This window comes from Rutidosis leptorrhynchoides, chromosome 3 (genome assembly GCF_046630445.1).
Source record: "Rutidosis leptorrhynchoides isolate AG116_Rl617_1_P2 chromosome 3, CSIRO_AGI_Rlap_v1, whole genome shotgun sequence".
Classification (NCBI taxonomy): domain Eukaryota; kingdom Viridiplantae; phylum Streptophyta; class Magnoliopsida; order Asterales; family Asteraceae; genus Rutidosis; species Rutidosis leptorrhynchoides.
Window position 1 is genome coordinate 183547216 of NC_092335.1, and position 19567 is coordinate 183566782.

At 31.5% G+C, this 19567-nt stretch overlaps 1 pseudogene; it reads left to right on the forward strand.

Moving 5' to 3' along the window:
* Positions 1–12587: 12587 nt before the first annotated feature.
* LOC139900673 (ketol-acid reductoisomerase, chloroplastic-like) lies at positions 12588–13204 on the forward strand (annotated as a pseudogene).
* The last annotated feature ends 6363 nt before the right edge of the window (positions 13205–19567 follow it).

A 19567-nucleotide genomic window follows, 5' to 3' on the forward strand; every position in this document is an offset into this window, starting at 1 on the left:
GTGACGATCCGAAAATTTCCGACCAAATTTAAACTTTATCTTTATATTATTCCGACACGATAAGCAAAGTTTGTTAAGTTAAATCTCAAGAATTTTAAATTGTGTTTATACATTCATTATAACCTCGACCAAATTCCGACGATTCACAAACCGTTATATATAAATAAATATGTATATATATGTATGTATATATATATATATATATATATTATAACTTAAAAATATTAATAATGTATTAAACGTATAATACTTTACATGAACGTATTTGTTTCAATATGTTTATCGATGAAATTAGAAGATAATATCAAATGATTGATTTATCAGATACATTGTGATATGATTACGGGTCTATGTTATAAGGTCCACTGTGATTTAAGAAATCTATTCTTTTTGACGACATTCGAAAAATGGTATAGTGATTTATAAGTAAGAACGTGGAGTGTAAATAACTTAGATGTTGGATATCGACAAGTTAAGTAACTCGACATTTTTCATTAAGATTATTTCATACGTTTATTTAACCTTTGAACTTTATCACATGCTTCACCAACAGACTGTAATTTAAAAACTTGAAACCTATTATGAAAATATATGATTTTACTTTTCTAAAACATTTTATGATATAACGATTTCCATTATTTTAACCTTTAAACAAAATGCTTCTTAAATATATTTAGTTTTGGAAAACAAAATTATCATATTTATTTGATTTAGTTTCAAACGTACAAAAACGTTCTCAGTTTAAAAAGAACTTTATTATTAAAACGTATATAACTTTTATAAATATCTAGAACCACTTTTAACAACTCATTACTTAACCAGTATGATAAGAATAACGATATTTATATTTTATTTTATTAAATATATATAACGATTTAAGTTAATATTATATATATTTATACGCGTATTAAACGTACATAGTTTTATATTTACTATACTTAAACTTTACAGTTACTTTATTTTTACTTTACCTTAACTTTAATAATTTATACTTTAATAATTCACTTTAATAATTCATACTTTAATAATTCACTTTAATAATTCATACTTTAATAATTCACTTTAATAATTCATACTTTAATAATTCACTTTAATAATTCATACTTTAATAATTCACTTTAATAATTCTTACTTTAATAATTCATACTTTAATAATTCATACTTTAATAATTCACTTTAATAATTCACACGTTAATAATTCACTTTAATAATTCATACTTTAATAATTCACTTTAATAATTTATACTTTAATAATTCAAAAATCTATTATAAATAGAATTCAATAGGTTTCATTATTTGATAGAAACTTGAAAATATTTTCTCTAAACTCTCTGAATCGATTTACATATATATATTTACTCCGTATTATTTCAAGATATTATCAGTATACATAAAATATTACGATGGAGTGCTGTCCGAGTGATTTCAAAATTGTTTTCGAGCGGGATAGAGCTAAGGAAATTATGGGTTAAAGCTATGGAGGTTATGGGTATGGTTCGGGAGTATTGCTCGTGAGTCAAAGTAGTGTTTATCATCTCCGTTGCGTCTACGTACTTTTCCTGCAATATTGAATCTCAATATTGATACGTTCGTGAATCCAAGGCCAACATTGCACTTGTTCAATGACATCATATGTATTTTTACTACAAAATACAGTATTGTGAGTTTCATTTGCTCCCTTTTTAATTGCTTTTGCAATATATATTTTTGGGCTGAGAATACATGCGCTGTTTTATAAATATTTTACGAAATAGGCACAAGTACTAAAACTAATTCTACGTGGGTTTAAACCAGAAATATACCCTTAGCTTGGTAACATTAAACTACTTGTCTATGTACGGTAGGCGCGAATCCTAAAGATAGATCTATTGGGCCTGACAAACCTCATCCTGACTATGGGATGCTTTAGTACTTCGAGGTTATTTTAAACACACCTGATCTGGTGTACTTCAGAGGGTAAAACATGAATGTTAAGGCTTGTTACAGGGTGCCTACAACTTATAGAATACTTTTATACACTTGCGAGTGTACATATATTTATAAACAGAAATCTTGTGGTCTATTAATATATTGAAATGATTGTTATGATAAACCTATGAACTCACCAACCTTTTGGTTGACACTTTAAAGCATGTTTATTCTCAGGTATTAAAGAAATCTTTCGCTGTGCATTAGCTCATTTTAAGGATATTACTTGGAGTCATTCATGGCATATTTTGAAAGACGTTGCATTCAAGTCATTGAGTTCATCAAGATTATTATTAAGTCAATTATAGTTGGATGCATTATGAAATGGTGTGCATACCGTAAATTTTCGTTATAAAGAAATTTTGTCTTTTAAAAATGAATGCAATGTTTGTAAAATGTATCATATAGAGGTTGAATACCTCGCGATGTAATCAACTATTGTGAATCGTTTATAATGTATATGAACGGGTCCTTTCATCTGTCTTTTGTCTTCACCTTTTTATTTATTTAAATGAATATCACTTGTAAATAGAACAATTGCAACTAAAAGCTTGTCTTTCTTGAGGGATAATGCTATGAAATATATATTCGTTTTTAGCATTATCAATTGTCTAAATCTTAATCTAAAGAAAAAGCACATAAGGGATTTTACGGCAAATCCTAAAAATCTAGAAATATAAAATAACTACGGCAAAAACTAAATTTAAAACTAACTATGAACGATAAATATACAATTTATAAAAAAAAATGATAAAATTACTTATTTTTATAAAAATATTATTTTTATATTATTATTATTTTATAAAAGTATTAATTTATATAATTAATAAAACTAATTAAAACTTAAAAATACAAATTTAATTAAAACTAAAACTAAATATTAAATAACTAACCCCTAATTTAATTAATTATTATAATTATTATAAATACCCTAACCCTAATCGTACCAGCTGAGGTTTCAGAGCTGTCACCCCAGCTCATGCGATCGCATGAGTTGAGGGTTATGTTTCCATGCGGTCGCATGAAATGTGGATCCAGGCCAGTTCTTGGGCTGCTACAGTATTGTGGCCCAATTTTAGTTTTAATTATTTTTTTCTGATTTAAATAAAATATTTATATAATATAAAAAAACTTATATTTTAAAAAATCTAAAAATAAAAATATTTTTTTTTATTTTTATTTTTATAAACAAAATTCTTAAAAATAATAAATATATATATTTTTAAACACTTATATATATAGACAATTTTTTTATGTTTTTATATTTTTGATTTAAATATTTAAAACTTATATAAATATATTTTTACAAAAATAGCTTAAAAACTAATATTTTTTTTTTAGAATATAGCGTTTCGCTTCGGCGTGATTTCCCCGGCATCAGCGCCAAAAATACTTGATGTGTGCGAGGTGTTGTACGAAATACTATTATAGTTTACTACAGAATACTATTAAATACGATACAATTTTACAAAAGTTATTTATTTATTTATTTATTGAATGGATATACCTAAACCTTGCTACAACACTTATAGGCAGTGTACCTAATCGTAGAGTAGTGTAGTTTTTAGTAAGTCCGGTTCGTTCCACAGGGATCAGCTGAGTTTACACTATATTTTTATTAACTATATTTGTATATATATATATATAATATATATATATATATATATATATATATATATATATATATATATATATATATATATATATATATATATATACCCAAAATAGATGCACTGACCAGACTGCGCTACACCTCGTCTCACCACCCCGGAGCATATAGATCCACCCGATCGATGAACACTCAAACCGAACTCACCCATCCTTTTGGGCACAGGGACGCAAGAACCTAAGAAACAGCTTTTTTTTTTCGAAATCTGCCTCCAGCAAGATAGGGCGACGCAAAAAAGTAAAGCTTTCATTCCGGTTTGGTTTATCTTTATTTAGCTATTGAGCAAAAAGAGAAAGATGAAGGGCTTCGCTCCGGATCAAGAAATGAATGAAAGGTTGGAAGATCCTACCAGGGATGCATTTGCAGAGAGATGCCGCTGCTACCAAAGGTTCTGGTTCTCTGAAGTTATGAGTCGCTATGATCAAACTTTGATGCGGATCCTGCACAGATGTACTTTCAACAGTATTAAAGACGCGATTCAATAATATTTCAGTTGGAACTTGGTCCGTAGTGTAATATCGTATGTTGTTAGCTGCTTTGAAGGTTGGAAACCTACTGGTTCAGCCAAAACCTAGGAAGAGAAGGTTTTCCTATCGAGCTAGATCTCCATTTCAAATATATTGTGTTAGGAAGGCTTACCTCGAGAGGATGATCGGCGTAAACTAATCGAAAGAAAGAAATCTATCGATCCTCCATCGCTCGAGCAACTCCCTTCCTCGGCGGTCTCCTATATAGGAGAAAGACTGATTTTAGCGGACATTGCTTCTACGTAGTTTCGTACCCTTGCAGTGGAATAGGAAAAAAGTCTTTCATCAACTAGAACCCCGAGTGAAGGCAACTCAATAAGTAGAGTCTCTATCGCCACGAGGGGAGGAAAGTCAATAGCGTAGATAAGGAAGTGGCTGTTCTTGTTTGTTCATGATTCCGCTGTGCTCCTATTTCATGAAATAAGCGCCTTTTCTCTTACAGACAAAAGAAATGGATCTCTTCCGGCTAGCTTGAAGGAAAGAGCGCTATAAGAGTAAGAGAAAGAGTGCCTCGAGAATATTTGGGATTTTTACTGAAAGCAGAGGAAGCATTCGATGCATCATAAAAAAAGTGCAGCTGCCAGAGCCCCGTATTTACCAGCGGGGGTCCCGAGATATTTTATGATCAAAGGCTTTGAGGCTGTTTCGGCTCTTGGAGTAAGGGGAGAAGGGCTGAGTGCTGGTGAAATGCTTTTTGAGACTTACCCCACTCAATGGAAATTGATTTAGGCAAGATCCCACGTCCAAGAGTTTGATTCTGATTCTGCTTTCACTCTTATCAGGAGGCCACCAAACCAAAGGGGAGGTCTTTGCTTGCTTTTCCTGAAGAACTACTTATTTTCTCTTAGGTAGCGGTCGATCGGTACGCATCTATGGTCAATCAATAGGTCCACATCCTCGATTCATTTCGTGGCTCGGAATCCATCATTGGCTAAACAATCATTTGGTTATGCCATTTTGGGCTTTGCTCTAACCGAAGCTATTGAATCACTAAAATGTACAATGTTTTTACACTGAGATCTATTCCAACATTTCCAGAAGAAACCATTAAGTTTTGGTTGAAAGATGCAACGTACATCAAAGATTATCTCTTCAGATATGTTAATATGTGGATTTCGTTTCTAGTAGCTTCTAGGAAGAAGCCGAGCCACTAGTGGAGTGGCCAAGGAGGCCTACTATACCGATACTGGATATAGGATTTTAAGACCTGTCACGATCATTCACATCTATTAGGCAGGAAGGGCGTGGAAGCTACCGTTTTTAGAATGAAGCAAGCTAGCGACTCTCCTAGTAACGAAGGTGCCGGGGCATTCGGGAAGCAACTAGTCGCTTCTGACGAAGCTTCTAGAAGGCCGACCATTACATAGATGACTAAACCCGAAGTATCTTCTCTTCTCCGGTTCTAGCTTACATTTGAGTTTCCTCTAACTACAAGGTAATTTATCAGCTGGAGCAGAGGTGGACGAACAACACCTCCGAAAAGAGGCTCCTAGCTAAAGGTAGCTTGTCTCGCCCAGGAGGTGAGAAGAGTTGAGAACAAAGTGGCGAACGGGTGCGTAACGCATGACTGACGCCCAAAAATCCCATATATTTTTTGGTTGGACCAAGCAAATCAGTCTTCCCCTTTTAATGACCGGTTTGTCAATTTTAAGTCTTATATCATAGTCAAAACCTAATGCAAAATATTAAAATATAAATAGAACTTATTTTAAAGCGTAAAGTAAATGACGATAAATAAAAGTACAATAATTAAAAATACAAGTAAAGCGTAAAAATAAATGACGATAAATAAAAATGCGATAATTAAAAGTGCGATAATTTAAAGTACGATAAATAAAATGACAGTAAATAAAAGTACGATGAGATATAAAATAAAGGAATTATGCTTATTTAAACTTCTGTAATCATGATGTTTGACGTTTTGATTTTAATTTATTACCATGGGTTAATTGTCCTTTGTCCTGGATTATTTGATAAGTCCATCTGGTTTTGTCCATAATAGTCCATCGGTCATAATTTTAAAGTGCGAGGGTCTTCGCCAAATTAACCTTATACCCGAAGTCAAATATTCCAACTAATTGGGGATTTAAACCGTAATAAGGTTTTAATACATTGTTAATGATTACACCAGGTTATCAACTGCGTGTAATCCAAGGTTTTAATACTTTATTTACAATTACACCAATTACCCTTAAATGTAATCCACCCCTGTTTTAATGAGTCCATTGACTATTAATCCATCCCCGTGTCCGGCCAAATGAACAATTATTAGTATTTATAGATATCCCGCCCACCGTACCCAGTCAAGCGTATGTGGTTATATATAGATACGTCAAATTATAAATCTCTATATTAAATTAACAAGATATCATTTAGTTAATCAAATATAAAGCCCATTAATAGCCCATAGTCCAATTTTCACAAGTGTCGATCTTTTGTCTAAACCCCAGTCTTAATATTTAGTCCAACATTACGATTACTTCGGCTCAAATAAGCATAATAATAACTTAGCTACGAGATATTAATTTAAAAAGGTTGAACATAACTTACAATAAGTATTAATCGCGTAGTGTTACACGTACAGAGTTTCGACTTAAAAACCTTAAAACATTCGCTATAATAACCTTATTATTATTAACTTAATATTAAAATTATAATTATAAAATATAAATATAAATATAGAGACAGAGAGTGAGATTGATATTGATATTGTGTAAATAAAAGGTCGAATTCACTGGCTATTTATAGCACCTGACCAACCTTTTTGGCTCATGCGATCGCATGAGATTAACTCTTCCAGGCCATGCGATCACATGGTCGTCGTTTCCTGGTCACAAAGTGATTAAAACGTAGGCTGCTCGTATATATTTAATATATAATATAATATATATATATATATAATTTTATATAATTATATATATATTATATTATATTCTTGTGCATAGTTGACTTGTAATTTTAGGTCCGTTGACTCGCGCGTTGATAGTTGGTTCAGGTCTTGGTTTCGAATTTTCGAACGTCTTTTCGTACGCTTTGAAATCTTGTACTTTGCGTTTCGCGGCTTATACTCTTGTAATTTTTAGACGTTTCTTATCAATAATTTGAACCACTTGGATTGTATCTTGTACATTTGAGCTTTTTGGTCATTTGCGTCTTAAATCGTCAAATCTGTCTTTTGTCTTCACCTTTTATTATTTAAACGAATATCACTTGTAAATAGAACAATTGCAACTAAAAGCTTGTCTTTCTGGAAGGATAATGCTATGAAATATATGTTCGTTTTTAGCATTATCAGTCACCTGTGGGAATGTTTTATTTAAAAGTTGCAATCCGATGTTCTTTTTCTCAATTTTGTGAGAAGTGAACATCACTAACCCGTAAACATAACATGCTTCTTTAAGTTGCATGTATGAAGCTCTTTCTAAAGAACGAAGTCTTATGTTGGGATATGTGGAGTCAAAATAGGCTCTCAACCCGTAGCATAAAATTGCTTTTGGGTTTCCCGCACTCATTGCCTTAAAGAAAACATGGCGTAACTTAAGGTCTCCCCAATGTGATATACACCATCTATCGAAGGAAAGCCATTTATAAACCAAGGCATGCTTGGAACGTCTTTCAAATGTTCTACAAACTAATCTCACCATAAATAATTGTGCCGATGAATTCTGACCAACTCTGGATAAGATTTCATCAATCATATCCCCTGGTAGGTCTTCTAAAATATTCGGTCATCTACCCTTAACATCCATTTTGTGTTTTTATACTGTAAAATAGACGACGATTAGATTCATAAAAAATAATTAACAAACAATACAAGCAATTTTTACATATAACATAATAGTACAAGCACACTACCATACATATATTACACAGCATGATTACAACTCTTTATTCCGACTCACTTGTTTCTTCCTCTTCAGACTTAGTTCGTTTTGCTAATTTCCTAGGGATACATGGTGCTCCTCTAATACGAGCCGTCCTTTTCACAAATGGTCTAGAAAAACCTGGTAGCTTAGATGTTCCCGGGTTATAGTTAAAATTTAAGAAATACGAGTGTTTACGGTATACCCCATCAGGGTATTTCTTGTTAACATAGAGTTCATCAGATTTGGGATCGGTTTTCTCTATTTTGATAGCTTTTCCCTTATTATTTTCTTTTGCTTTTTTAAATTGGGCCGGGGTAATTTCTATAATATCATCGGAATCCTCATCGAGATCCGATTCATCGAAAAATTAGTAATCTTCCCAATATTTTTCCTCCTCAGCGAAGACACCACAAACCATTTTTAATTTTGGACCATTGGTTGAAGATTTTTTTTTATTTAACGGTTTTTCTGTGATTCTTATCATTTCCTCCCCCGGAACTTCTTCTTCTTCCGGTTCCTCCTCTTTTGGTTCCTCTTCTTCCGATTCTTCTTTGGGAATTTGTGAATCTTCCCAAAATATATTCGACTCTTCATTGTTATTAGGTGAGTCGATGGGATTGGTACTGGAAGTAGACATCTATCACACATTAACTAACACATTAGTAATATACCACATAATATTTACATGTAAAATATATAGTTTCCAACAAAAGTGTTAAGCAATCATTTTTAAAGAAAACACGGTCGAAGTCCAGACTCACTAATGCATCCTTCCTAACAAACTCGGTTAGACACACTAATACAAATTTCTGGTTCTCTAAGACCAACGCTCGGATACCAACTGAAATGTCCCGTTCATATCGATTATAAACGTTTCATATTAATTGGTTTCGTTGCGAGGTTTTGACCTCTATATGAGACATTTTTCAAAGACTGTATTCATTTTTAAAACCAACCATAACCTTTATTTTATCGACAAATGTTTAACTTACATAAACTAGATTATCAAGTAATGATAATCTAAAATATAACACTCACACACGACCATTACATAATAGTTTACAAATCATAATATGATACAATAACGTAAGTTCTCGAATACAGTTTTTAAACAATTTTATACAAGCATGCAGACTCCAATTCCAGTCTTTATTTAGCAAGCAACAGCGGAAGCTCTTAATAATCACCTGAGAATAAACATACTTTAAACGTCAACAAAAACGTTGGTGAGTTATAGGTTTAACCTATATATATATATATATATATATATATATATATATATATATATATATATATATATATATATATATATATATATATATATATATCAAATTATAATAATAGACCACAAGATTTCATTTTTCAATAACATGCAATCTGCATAAAAATCATTCATATGGCGAACACCTGGCAACCGACATTAACAAGATGCATATAGAATATCCCTAAACAGAATCCTCTCGTCTGTATAATATTAACTCGAAGTACTAAAGCATACCATTTTCCAGTATGGGGAGAGTTAGTGCCCATAGATCTACCTTTAGGATTCGCGTCAATTAATGGCCATTATACCGGCTCCATACCATTTTCCAGCATGAAGGTTGTATAATAAACATTAATTCTTAGGTTACCAAGCTAAAAAGGGTGATATTTGGTATAGTAATCCAACCATAGAATGTAATTTCAAGTACTTGAGTCTATTTTGTAAAACATTTACAAAACTGCATGTATTCTCATCCCAAAAATATTAGATAGTAAAAATGGGACTATAACTCACTTTCACGTATTTTCACTTTGTCAGAAAATAAGACTTAGCCACGGGTCGATTCACGAACCTATAACAAATATATACATACATATCAAAGTATGATTGAAATATATTCATAACATTTTTATTACTTGTTGACGATTTAAGTTGTTATGTTAGTAGTCCACAATTAGTAGTCCACAGTTAGTAATACATGAATAATTATAGTATATTTCTCGAATCAATCCACGACCCATTGTATACATGTCTCAGACTCGATCACAACTCAAGGTATACATATTATTTTAGAATCAACCTCGACCCTTTATATGTTAACTCGAGCATTACCGCATATAGAGTGACTTATGAGTTATTTCAAATAATATATATAGATGATGTCAATATGATATGTCAAAACATTATATACGTGTCTATGGTCTATCAAGATTACATAATATATATTAGAATACATGTATAATACAATATAAGTTAGTTAAGTTATGGTTAGTATAGATTTGTTATAAAATTTATGTAGCTAAAACTAGTAATTTTAACCAATTTTGTTTTACCCATAATTTCTTCGTTTTAAATCCGTTTTGAGTGAATCAAATTGCTATGGTTTCATATCGAACTTAATTTTATGAAATTAAATAGAAAAAGTGATGGTTTATAGTCGGAGTTACAGGTTACAAGTCATTTTTGAAAGAGGTAGTCATTTCAGTCGAAAGAACGACGTCTTGATGACTATTTTGAAAAAAAATACTTCCACTTTGAGTTTAACCATGATTTTTGGATATAGTTTTATATTCATAAGAAATATCATTTTCCCATAAGAACAACTTTTAAATCAAAGTTTATCATAGTTTTTAATTAACCAACCCAAAATAGCCCCCGGTTTTACTATGACGGCGTATGTTCGGTTTTACGATGTTCTTCGTGTTTCCAAGTTTTAAATCATTAAGTTAGCATATCATGTAGATATAAAACATGTGTTTAGTTGATTTTAAAAGTTAAGTTAGAAGGATTAACTTTGTTTGCGAACAAGTTTAGAATTAACTAAAATTTGTTCTAGTGATTACAAGTTTAAATCTTCGAATACGATAGTTATATATATGAATTGAATGATGTTATGAACATCATTACTACCTAAAGTATAGTAATTAAACCTACTGGAAATGATGAGAAAATAACTTGAGCTTCAAAGGATCTTTGATGGCTTGGAAGTTCTTGAAGCAGAATCATGACACGAAAATAAGTTCAAGTAAGATTGCTACTTGATTTAAGATAGTTATGTTTATAGGAATTGAACTAAAGCTTGGATATGATTATTACCTTGATTAAGAATGAAAAGTTACTGAGATTAGATGGAAGTTCTTGATCTTTGATGAGTTGTTAGATTGGATTAAAAAGATTGGAAGTAATCTTGCAACTTCTTGATTCTAGGTTGTTTTATGAAATTAGAACTTGTAGAATTTATGAAGAACACTTAGAACTTGAAGATAGAACTTGAGAGAGATTAATTAGATGAAGAAAATTGAAGAATGAAGTGTTTGTAGGTGTTTTTGGTCATAGATAATGGGTTAGATATAAAGGATGTGTAAGTTTGTTTTCTTGTAAATAATTTATGAATGATTAATAATAATTTTGTAATCTTGCTAAAAAATTATACTAGATTACAAATAATGGTTCCACATGTTTGATAGCTGATCTAGGGCTGCTAACGATGATAATTGATGTGTATATACCAATAGTATATACATCTAGAAGCTGGATATAATACGAGTACGAATACTGAATGAATACGAGTAGAATTGTTGATGAAAATGAATGAGAATGGAATTGTAACCATTTTTGTTAAGTATGAGTGTTTTGATATATGTCTTAAAGTCTTCCAAAAGTGTATTAATACATCTTAATACACTACATGTATATACATTTTAACTGAGTCGTTAAGTCATCGTTAGTCATTACATGTAAGTGTTGTTTCGAAAGCTTTAAGTTAACGATCTTGTTAAATGTAATTAATCCATTGTTATTATATCTAATGAGATGTTAAATTGTTACCTTATCATGATAACATGATGTATGAATATATCTTAATAAGATATATATATATATATATATATATATATATATATATATATATATATATATATATATATATATATATATATATATATATATATATATATATTAAAACGTCGTTACAACGATAATCGTTACATATATAACTCGTTTCGTAATTCTTAAGTTAGTAGTCTTGTTTTACATATGTAGTTCATTGTTAACACACTTAATGATATATTTAATTATCATTTTATCATGTTAAACATAGTTTATCAATATCTTAATACGATATATATGTATTTAGTAAGACGTTGTTATAACGATAATCGTTATATATATCGTTTCGAGTTTCTTAATTTAGTAGTCTCATTTTTATATATATAACTCATTGTTAATATACTTAGTGAGATACTTACTTAACATAATATCATGTTAACTATATATATATACCCATATATATATCATCATGTAGTTTTTACAAGTTTTTAACGTTCGTGAATCGCTGGTCAATTTGGGTGGTCAATTGTCTACATAAACTCATTTCAATTAATCAAGTCTTAACAAGTTTGATTGCTTAACATGTTGGAAATATTTAATCATGTAAATATAGTTTTCATTTAATATATAATCATGGAAAAATTCGGGTCACTACAACTAATTAGACATTTTTGGGCGTAACTGGACGGACTAGTCACCAAACCGCCATTTGCAACCATGGTACATGATAAATTTGTTAACAATTTATGAATTTAACTCAGGAAAAAGAGGGATTTCCAGCCTTCCCAATGGGCAACATCGATCAGACTCGGATGTGGAAATTTGGTGAACGTGTTCGTTCGAGTCGACCATCAGGTGATTTAGGCTCGTTATACCCTTTCACTGCAGGTGTCTATGTGGCATTAATGATGGCCCAGGTGAGCCTTTTTTCATATCACATAATCTTGACTTAAAATAAAATGTATCTAAAATGTCAACTTCTTGATCATTATTTTATATTGAGGTATTGAGGAAGAAAGGGCACTCTTATTCTGAAATCATCAACAAAAGTTTAATAGAATCTGTGGATTCTTTAAACCCTTTTATACATGCTCGAGGTGTTTCGTTCAAGGTTGATAACTGTTCAACGACTGCAAGGTTAGGGTCAAGAAAATGGGCTCCATGGTTTGACTACATTTTGACCCAACAAGCTATGGTTGCTGTAGACAATGGCACTCCAATCAACCAGTAACTTATCAAAAACTTCTTTGAAGATCCAGTTCATGATGCGGTCAAAGTGTGTGCAGAGTTGAGACCTAGTGTTGATATCTCGGTACCTGCTGATCCTGACTTTGTGAGACCCGAGTTGTGTCAGTCCAATTAACATAAAAGGATGGATTAAATTACACTGGCCATGGTGGTTTGTGAAGTTATGGTCTGTGATGTAATTGTTATGTTTTGGATGCGAAATGGTATTGTGTAATCGTCGAATAATCAAAGTTTTTAGCTTATGGTAGTGTTTCTTTAGCAAACTATTGTCGAATATCTTGATTAAATATTGAATTTTATACATTTCTAATCTAAACATTTCTTGTTAAATTTGTATTTATTTCTGGGTTAAGCATGTGCAGGGACTAAAGCTGCTATTTTCTTATTCTTGGTGTTTGGTGGCTTAAGTAGAAAAAGGAAAAGATTTGTGCAGGTGACTCAAACAAGACTTCAAGGGGCTAAACTGAAAATTTCTTATTTATAAATATCAGTTTAATTTATTTTTAGTTATTATCATTCAGTTCTTCACTTTCTGTATTTTGGGCGATATCTTTCTCTCAAATTAGGGTTTGCTATTTTGATTCAATTTGTGAGTGATAACAAGATCAAACTGTATTGATCTTGTTAAGTGTGAATCATTGTGTAATTGAGTGAACTAGATCGTTTGTTTTCTTTGTTTAATTTATTTAACCTCTTGTGATTAGAGGTTTTATCCTTCTGTGATTGAAGGATTATATCTTGTGATTCTTCTAATATTTGTTCATGGTATCAGAGCGGAAAGGTTGATTGATTCGATCGTGTTCGTGTTTATCGTGTTCTTCTCCTGTTTTTCAATCAAATTGAAAAATTAGGGTTTCGGTGTTTTTCTGATTGAAAGAAAAGTGTTTCTACTGTGCTTGGGTTCGGTTGTTGATCCTGTTGGTGCTAGGGTTCATTGATCTGTTAAAATTAGGGTTTCACTTCAAAACCCTAATTGTGATCTTCCGCCGCTACTGCTTTATTCTTGAATTCTTCAAAGGGGATTCTCGTGTTTATTAGTGTTTTCTTTAACCTTGTTTAACCAGATCATTATGCCCAACTCTTGATCTAGATCCTTTGAGATCTATGAATACCTGATCAAGCGTAGTTTGATCTTGACCTTTTATACCGTAAATCATCTCTACAGGTTGCGTGGTTAGTAACCAGTCAATTGGGGTTTGTTTTCTTTCCTTACAGGTGTCTGAACTGTAGATTTGTTGCAGTTATTATGTGCTATTTGCTTTCTAAATTCTGTTTAATTGTTATATCTGTTGATTATCTTTTACTGTTTGTTTACTGTATTTTTTTAATTGATTTTTTGTTTCTTGATTCTTTAATCATGTCTGATGATAGTTCTGTTAGTTCTGCTAGTATGACTAAAATTAGTAGTTTAGAGTTTAATGATCCACTTTACTTACATCCTAGTGATACCTCTGTTGCATCTCTTATTACTCAAAAATTAAAGGGTACTGAAAATTATAATGTATGGTCATGTGCTATCAAACTTGCTTTGCAAACTAAAAATAAATTAGGATTTATTGATGGTTCATGTCCTAGATATGAGTATGAAGATGATGAAGTTTTACTCAGTCAATGGGATAGATGTAATTCTGTTGTGCTTACCTGGATTCTATTGTCATTATCTGAGGATGTTTGTAGTGGTCAAATTTTCTCTAAAACTGCTGAATCTGTTTGGATTGAATTAAAAGAAACCGATGATAAAATAGATAATTCTGTTACTTTTAATCTATATCAGAAAATTAATTCATGTAGTCAATCTGGTCAATCATTAACTGATTATTATCATAAGTTGAATGCTATGTGGAGACAATTTGATGATATGATTAAAATTGATGATATTGTGTCTGCAAATAAGTCTTTTCAAGAACATATACAGTTTTTAAAGCTTATGCAATTCTTAATGGGTCTTGATGATGTACATGTTCCTATTAGAAGTCAAATTCTCACTTCTGATCCTGTTCCTACTGTTAAAACTGCCTTTTCTATTATATCTAGGGATGAGTCACATAGAATGCATACTTCATCAAGTTCAAATGTTAGCAAGACACAATCATCTGCTTTTAGTTCTAAAAACTGTTAATATTGTTAGTAATAATTCTAATAATAACAAGAAAAAGTATGAAAATCCACCTTTAAAATGTACTAATTGTAACATGCTTGGTCACACTGTTAAAAGGTGTTTTGAATTAATTGGTTATCCTCCAGGCTATATTAAGAAACCATTTAATCAAGGTGCACCTAGGTTTAATAGCAATAACTGTGTTAGTGATAAACATGATACTAGTACTACTAATGTTTAACTTACTAGTGAACAGATTATGAAGCTACTTAGTCTTGTTAATGAGAAACCTGCTTACAGTCAAATAGAGTCAAATATCTCAGGTAACTTTCAAAACAATAATGTGTTTTTTAATACTCATTTTGATAAAACAAATTCTTCAAACTGTTTTCAATCTAAGTTTGTTTCTAAAGGATGGATAATTGATTCAGCGGAAAATCAACACATGGTTTCTAATTCTCAAAACTTAAATAATGTTATTGATGTTACTGATTTGAATTTAACTGTTAATCATCCAAATGGTACTGTTTCTAAAATTTTACAAATGGGCAACTTAAAACTGTCTGACACTATTGAACTGTATGATGTGTTGGTTATTCCTCAATAATGTGTTAGTTTATTGTCTGTTAATAAGATGATTAAAGACGATAATTTAGTTGCGAGTTTTGATAAAAGTAAATGTTATATACAGAATTTAATTCATCAAATACTAATGGGGACTGGTAGTAAATTTGATGGTCTTTACTTTTTTGATGAAACTATACATGGTAAGATGTTTAAGTGCAACATGATATATACTAATTTGTCTAAACATAAACTATGGCATGAAAGGTTAGGTCATCCTGTTAATCAAGCTTTTAATGAATTAAGTGATAAAATTGGTTTTAGTAAAGTCAATATTAACACTGAACCCTGTGATACATGTCATAAGGCAAAGCAAACAAGAGAACATTTTTCATTGAGTGAACACAAGACTAAAAACTTAGGAGAATTAATTCATCTTGATACATGGGGACCATATAAAGTCAAGAGCAAAGATGGATTCAGATATTTCTTAACAATTGTTGATGATTATTCAAGAGCTGTTTGGACTTACTTGTTAAAATCAAAAGAAGAAGTGTTTAATTGTTTTGAACTGTTTTTTAACTTAATTTTAAATTAGTTTGGTAAAATAATCAAAACTATTAGAAGTGTTAATGGCAAAGAATTTTTGAATAATAAAATGAGTGAGTTTATAAAAAATAAATGGATTATTCATCAAACCTCTTGTAGATACACATATCAACAAAAAGGTATAGCTGAAAGGAAACATAGGCATCTTCTTAATGTTGCTATATCCCTTATGTCTCGGGGGGGATTACCTCTGTATTTGTGGTCTGAATGTGTTCTAACTGCTACTTATCTTATTAACATGCTTCCTTCTTCTGTCTTAAAAGGCAAATGTCCCTATGAATTGATTTATGGAAAATGTCCTAATCTCTCCCATTTAAGGACTTTTGGTTGCGCCGTTAACTTAGGTCCCGTTGCGTGGTCGTAGTCCCTATATGAGACTCGTTTGACCAAAATTATGTCGCATTCATTTGAAAGGTACAAGACTTGCAAGTTTAGTTTACAAAACCGTTCGACAACAAGTCTAAGTTTACAAAAGTAGTAAAGTATGATTGAAATAACTCGCGACATAATTAGTTTAAAATCACAGTTGCTATAAATAGCGTAAGTAAGTAGACAAAAGTTTGAATCCAAAAGTGCTATCCCTAGCGTATGCATGCATGGTAGACTCCAATCAAGTAATCAAAGAGTGCGGAAGCATGTATCAAGTAGCCATGTATAAACCTGAGAAAACATAGAAGAATCTGTCAACGCAAAAACGTTGGTGAAATCATAGGTTTAAGTAAGTGAGTAAAGGTAAAGTAAGTCGAACCACAAGATTTGCAAAGTTGAAATAATAGTAATACATTCTAAAAGTTAATATTCACGAGCACCCAATTATCAAAGCTTAACATTCCGTCCGTTGAATACCCCATAAATTAGTGCTAGAACAACACTGTTCCCGAAAATATATTTCATCCGTAGACGGTAGCTAACCGTCAAAGATGAGGGTTGTCAAACCCATATGGCCATACAACATAAGTTCACGCCTACACTTACACCCTGCAAATGTAACTAATGATAATTGAATTGAGGATTTTGTTCTAAACTCGTATGTAGAATGTTTGTTTTCCCGTTCTTGTGTTCACTTAGTTCAAAAGAATCGTTTATGTTTTCTCATCCCAAAAGTAAGTTCAAAAGAGTAAAAAAAATGGGACTATGATCTCACCTCGAGTGCACGAGTATAAAAGTACTTCGCAAAGTAAACTTGTGCATGAAAGTTGCTTAGCCTTGACCTAAACAATTAAGTTATATCAATTAACCGGTTACGACACAAGGTCGGGCGAAATGTGTTCAATTAGTCCTATGGCTCGTTACGACTCGATTAAATATAGCATGTGAATCAAATTGTCAAGTTTCATGCAAGATACAAGTATAAAAGCATGTTAGAATGATTGCATAATTAATTGGTTAAGTTTGACAAAAAGTCAAACTTGGTCGGGTCAAAGTCAACGAAAAAGTCAACATGTTTGGGTCGGGTCCCGGACTATTTTTCTATGCTAATTACTCATATACAAGTATATTAGAACAAGTTTCATGTGAATCGGAGGTCGATAGCTAGTCAAACATTTCACGTGAAAAGGGACATAATGAGCAGAATCTGGCCAGACCCATTTGCGCGCCGCGCGGGGTGAGGTGCGCGCCGCGCACCATGCTGTTCAGCTATTTTCTGCAGTTTTCAACTTATGCATGAATCCAACTTCAAATATTCCTAACTCACAAACCGCAAATCTCCTAAACATGTATCTTATATCGTTGGAAAGGTATTTTGACGAGGAAAACAACTAGACACATTTCATCAAACAAAAACATCATTTACAATAGTCGAAATCTCATCAAGTGATCAATAAAAGTCCATTTTCAAAGTTTCAAGTTCATCAAATGCATTTTGAGTTCCGGGAATCCAATTTACACATATGATATGCCGTTTTGAAGGTAATGAAGCATACATTACAACTAATCACTAACAATTAACATTCCATGGCATTCAAACATCCAAAAATTCATTTCAAGAACTAGCAACCCTAGTCAAGCATCTCAAAATCAATAATCATGCTTTTGAAGTTTCTTTGATCAATCTATACATCAACATGAAGCTAATGATGTTAGTAACACTTTTAAAACATGTACTTTAACAATCTAACAACATTTACTCTTTCAAAATCAAGAATTAAGTAAACCCATTTCAAAAACTCAAACTAGTTAATCTAAGCAACAATTCGAGCAAACAAAACATATATTCATGTTATACACGAGCCATAGACACTAACTAACACAATTTCAAGTTAAAAACATGAATTTAGAGAAATTTAGTGTTTTAGAAATGTTACCCAAACTTGATGAAATTGGTATCAAAATGTAGAGGATGAAGAGAGGATCACGAATATGTAATTTGTTTTGAAGTTTGCTTCCCGATCCGAATTTAGATGATGAATTTATGTTGAAGGTGAAAAGGATGTAAGTTTGGAAGAGATGAGTGAAAGAAAAATCAAAAAGAAAAGAAATGAGGAGATAATGGTGGGAGGTGGTGACTAGTTGCTCCAATTTGGCCAAGTGACAAGATTTGTCCCTCAAGTTTCAAAGCGGGTGCGGGAATTAACCAAACGAATATTTTAAAACGCTCGAGTAAACGGGTGATGTCAAAATTAAATAGCGGGAATATAATGAACGTTACTCACGGAAACTATTAATTTAAATACGAAAGATTATGTTTAAAAAAAAAGACGGTGTTAAAATTAAATTTAACGGAAAAACGCGGGATGTTACAATTTAATCAAGGTGCACCTAGGTTTAATAGCAAAAACTGTGTTAGTGATAAACATGATACTAGTACTACTAATGTTTAACTTACTAGTGAACAGATTATGAAGCTACTTAGTCTTGTTAATGAGAAACCTGCTTACAGTCAAATAGAGTCAAATATCTCAGGTAACTTTCAAAACAATAATGTGTTTTTTAATACTCATTTTGATAAAACAAATTCTTCAAACTGTTTTCAATCTAAGTTTGTTTCTAAAGGATGGATAATTGATTCAGCGGAAAATCAACACATGGTTTCTAATTCTCAAAACTTAAATAATGTTATTGATGTTACTGATTTGAATTTAACTGTTAATCATCCAAATGGTACTGTTTCTAAAATTTTACAAATGGGCAACTTAAAACTGTCTGACACTATTGAACTGTATGATGTGTTGGTTATTCCTCAATAATGTGTTAGTTTATTGTCTG